Source organism: Dendroctonus ponderosae, unplaced genomic scaffold (assembly GCF_020466585.1).
Source record: "Dendroctonus ponderosae isolate FM_Combo_2020 unplaced genomic scaffold, Dpon_F_20191213v2 Dpon_F_20191213_8, whole genome shotgun sequence".
Lineage (NCBI taxonomy): Eukaryota > Metazoa > Arthropoda > Insecta > Coleoptera > Curculionidae > Dendroctonus > Dendroctonus ponderosae.
The window spans coordinates 7,114,516-7,119,448 of NW_026019016.1; the positions used below are offsets into that span (position 1 = coordinate 7,114,516).

Sequence of the window (4,933 nt, forward strand, 5' to 3'; positions counted from 1 at the left end):
AGAATGATTACGCTACCGCACTCCAGTGTAACGAAAAGTTTCCTTGAGAAAAAGCAATAGAAGAAATTACACGTGGAGGAGATTTCCAATTGTAGGTTTCTTCTGCAGACTGTTACTTGATAATTTTAATAATTGATTAAGACTGTCCTTATTAATTTGACTCAGGAAAAAAATATTCCTGGTATACTGTTAGAACTAAGAAAATGAAATCTATCATCTGGAATTTCTAGTGTTCTCAAACCTTCCACATTGAACATAAGCAGGAAGAACTTTCTGTTCTAACTGCAAAACAGTCCTCTTATACTCTAGCCAATGTCATAGTGCTCAAAAAAGTAATATGTTTTTTAGATAAAGTTTATAAACACTTAAAAAGTTAGCTCCACCGTGACAGTGTTTTAAACACTGCCGTGACCAGGATTCGAACCTGGGTTACTACGGCCACAACGTAGGGTCCTAACCACTAGACGATCACGGCTATAGGAGACATAAACACAATAAATATTACAAATAATCTAACAAATTTTTAGAGATGGAAGAAAATTGCAATTTTACAGTTCGATATGCTCCAATAAGCTAATGTTCGACCGCTTGCAGCTTCAGCAGATCACGCTAGGTAATCGCCTGCGGTTCTTCGTTTTCAGAACTATCATTTTTACCTTAGAAAAGGTGGATTCGAGTTATGAAATTTGATTGTGATGCTTATGAATGCAAATGCCGATAGGTTTGACAAAGTCATGATTCAGCAGTCAGTATTAACTTTACTATTTGTTGAATCACAGACATGCAAAAATCTCATAAGCTCGCAAACTCAAAACGACCACCTTAGCAAAACCTTAAATTTTTTCACTGGAATTCAGGAGAAACACAAAAGTAAATGATTGTGTGACACTCAATCAATATTGATTTTCTTAACGGTGAATTCAGAAGGAATTGATCTCGAATGCCCTGCCGGTAACATCTAGAGGTAGGAATGTCGTTTTCTTAAAATTACCAAGAAGCCGAAGGAAAACTCCAGAAATAAATTGTGAAAAATAATTTAAGTGTGCAATAAACCAGAAACCCACAAATTGAAACCGAAAACAAGCAAGCAAATTAGCAATGTAACAAAAGGATAAAGCTGTTGCTAAAGCGAAACAATACTGAAACATAGCGCTATTAAAGTCGGATAACAATATGACCTAGAGACAATGAAGCATCAGCGATTTAGTCAAACCGGTATTCGAACAATAGTTATATTAGGAACGTTTATAGACATGCATTCATGTGAGATATTGCCCAATTAATAGCCTAAAATAAGTGAGAATCAAGTATAGAACGTTGCAACAAATCGACTGTCCAGTCAATGTACATGTAAAATTCACGCATTAAGCTGCATAAAGTATTCATCAGGTAAAGAAAAAAAATAATAAAGTGTCCCACACATGGAAACTACCCACACCAAGCACAAATTTATAGATCAATAAGGCGACTGATTCAGGTGCAGAATTTCAGGAATAAGGAAGAGTGAATACATACATGGAAAAGGAAAAAAATGGTGTCCCCACAAATCCAATCTTGAAAGTGCTGACAAACCACATGACATGCTTAATATGGATAAGGTAAATACAGCAGCAGCGATCTTCAAGAAGTTGGTATTTAATGGCATTACAAATAGAAGTGAAAAACACTAAGCAAGCAACAACCAATTATTAACAGAAGAAAGTAGTACACACATAAGAAGCATATAATATGATGATAAAAAAAATAGTGAATAGAAAACAAGTTACACCAGGAGTTTGCAGCAACTTCAAAAGCTTAAATCAGTTGGAATGTGATGGTATAGGACGGAGGTTGCAGGGAAAGAACCAAATTACTTGGGCTCTAAAATGACCAACAACGACGAGAAGTTGGGAATCTTTCGCTGTTGTTCAGTAGAAAAAATAGTTAAACCAAAAGCGAATTTCCTCGTTTAAATAAAAAGGAGTGTATATTTTCGGATGCGTATTGTGTAGATTCAGTGTGTAGATATGCAAAAAAGTTAGCTCCACCGTGACAGTGTTTCGAACACTGCCGTGACCAGGATTCGAACCTGGGTTACTACGGCCACAACGTAGGGTCCTAACCACTAGACGATCACGGCTAAAGAAGACATAAAAACAATAAATGTTACAAATAATCTAACAAAATTTTAGAGATGGAAGAAAATTGCAATTTCACAGTTCGATATGCTCCAATAAGCTAATGCTCGACCGCTTGCAGCTTCAGCAGATCACGCTAGGTAATTGCCTGCGGTTCTTCGTTTTCAGAACTATCATTTTCACCTTAGAAAAGGTCCATTCGAGTTACGAAATTTGATTGTGATGCTTATGAATGCAAATGCCGATAGGTTTGACAAACTCAAAACGACCACCTTAGCAGAACCTTAAATTTCTTCAATCGAATTCAGGAGAAACAACAAGTAAATGATTGTGTGACACTCAATCAATATTGATTTTCTTAACGGCGAATTCAGAAGGAGTTGATCTCGAATACCGGTAATACCTCTGGATGTTCTGCAATGTCGTTTTCTAAAATTACCAAGAAGCCGAAGGATAGCGCCAGAAATGAATGGTGGAAAATAATTTAAGTATACATTAAACGAAAAAGTAACAAATTTAAACTGAAAACAAGCAAGAAAATCAGCAATGGAACGAAAGGATAAAGCTTTTGGTAAAGCGAAAGAAGACTAAAACATAGCGCTACCAAAGTCGGATAACAGCATGAACTAAAAACAAAGAAGCAGAAGCGATTTAGTCAAACCGCTATAAGAAAAATAGTGATATCAAGAACGTTTATGGACATGCATTTATGTGAGATATTGCCGAATTAATCGCCTAAAATAAGTGAGAATCCAGTATAGAACGCTGTAACAAATCGACTGTCCAGCCAATGTACATATAAAATTCACGCATTAAGCTGCATGAAGTATTCATCAGGCCTAGAAAAAAAGGAATAAAGTGTCCCAGACATGGAAACTACCCACACCAAGCACAAAATTGGCGATCAATAAGGCTACTGATTCAGGTGCAGAATTCCAGGAATAAGAAAGAGTGAATACATAGAAAAGGAAAAAATTGGTGTCCCAACAAATCCCATCCTGAAATTGCTTTCACTGGCAAAAGTTATAAAATCTGGAGTAAGTTAATAATTAAAACATCTCAACGGCCATTACAACTCCGAATGAAAATAGAGCAAAATCAGAGAAACGTAGACGAGAGCACTGTGTTGTACGCTCAGCTCATTTATTGCATCTACACAGTAAACAACAGTGGAAATTAATATCAGCTACGTCCAAATGAAATGGAAATCGAAATTAGAGCAAGTAACAGCATGCAGCTGATCCTTTTCAGTCAAAGCGAAAACGAAATAGAAATGAATCACCAATATCGAACAAGACGAATAATTAAGCAACGGAAAGAATGAGATATTTGCAAACTTCAGTTGGATATTGAAGCTAAATCTTCAAAAAGGCAAAGCTTGCCATACTTGAAAACTCATACAAGCTGTACGAGAAAATATTTCAGAAAGTTATTCGCAAACTCATCTGCTAATTCCAAAATAGTTGTACACTCTTTTCAGATCAACTAAAAAGTTAGCTCCACCGTGACAGTGTTTGGAACACTGCCGTGACCAGGATTCGAACCTGGGTTACTACGGCCACAACGTAGGGTCCTAACCACTAGACGATCACGGCTAGAAGAGACATAAATACTATAAATAATTGCAACAATTTATTTTAAGAGAAAATAGCACTTTGAAAATTGGTAATTTCATAGTCCGACATGCTCCAATAAGCCCGCTTGCACTGATCTCTGCGGTCACTGTTTTTTAAATCAATATGCATCTTAACAAAACGCACAGGGAATTGCTACTTACTTATGTTAATTTTATTTTAATTCGTACTGTACCACTATGCATCAGAAGAAACTGGATATTTTTTTCAAATGTAGGTCCCATGTGAGGAATTTATCACTGCCTCCAGGTGAAAGACCACAGGAGTCACCAGACTATATGTATGTCTTGAGATGACCATCCATATTATAACCAAATTAATATTAAGCATTAAAGAACCGAAAATGAACACAAAAACACCCGTGACCAGAGACGAGCAATATCATAATTGATGAAGATCAGGAGAAAACCACTAGTTTTACCGAACACAAGCAATTTACATCAACACAAAACTCACTTATTATCCAGTCGTATAATGAGAATGAAAAGCAGAAATTAACTCGAAATAAAAAGTGAAGAGTTAATTTAGTAAAGTAATCAGGTCACTGATAATAAAGATACATGAACAAGACAGCAGCAAACGAATCTATAATCAACTCTGAATCAATTTCTTTGCAATATCTTTTTCAACAAAGAAAATGCCCAAATCAGTAAGCCTAACATGACTCATAGTTGTCCTTGAATAATTTTTAATTCTCTCTAAAGTGCTGAAAGATCTTTCACAACTTGCACTAGGAGATGGTAGATACTGTCATTGCAATATTACATAGTTTATTCATTTTATGGAAGACTAAAAAGAAGAAACTAAAATCTTGCAAAGGAAGTCTAAGATCTGTTAAAGTGTTTATTTTTAGATTATTTGTGACTTCATACCTCTTAGTGGTATCTGGCAATGACTTTGTCTCGTTTTCAATTGAAACTATATCACATTGGTAATGGTTAGCTAAAGATATAAACGTTCCAAGTTTTAAAACATGGAATAAATGTAGTAAATCATGTTTTTAACCCCAGCTTTTGTTTCTGCAGTCCTTTCCCAGTTCTTCTGGCCTTCAGTAACATAACCTTAAACTGCTGGCTCCACCTTGTGTGAAGACAAATCCACACGGGAAAACGGAATACAGCATTTTTGAGAATGCTGTACTTAATCCAAGGATACATGATATAATAACTGGACTTAAACCTA

General features: G+C 35.8%; 3 non-coding genes across 3 annotated transcripts; all 3 read right to left on the bottom strand.

The window, feature by feature from the left end:
• Positions 1 to 403: 403 nt before the first annotated feature.
• Trnah-gug lies at positions 404 to 475 on the bottom strand. The gene has a single exon. It is a non-coding gene; the product is annotated as a tRNA-His (tRNA).
• A 1,572-nt stretch (positions 476 to 2,047) lies between these two features.
• Trnah-gug lies at positions 2,048 to 2,119 on the bottom strand. The gene has a single exon. It is a non-coding gene; the product is annotated as a tRNA-His (tRNA).
• Positions 2,120 to 3,640: 1,521 nt separating this feature from the next.
• On the bottom strand, positions 3,641 to 3,712 carry Trnah-gug. Its single transcript has one exon. It is a non-coding gene; the product is annotated as a tRNA-His (tRNA).
• Positions 3,713 to 4,933: the final 1,221 nt, after the last annotated feature.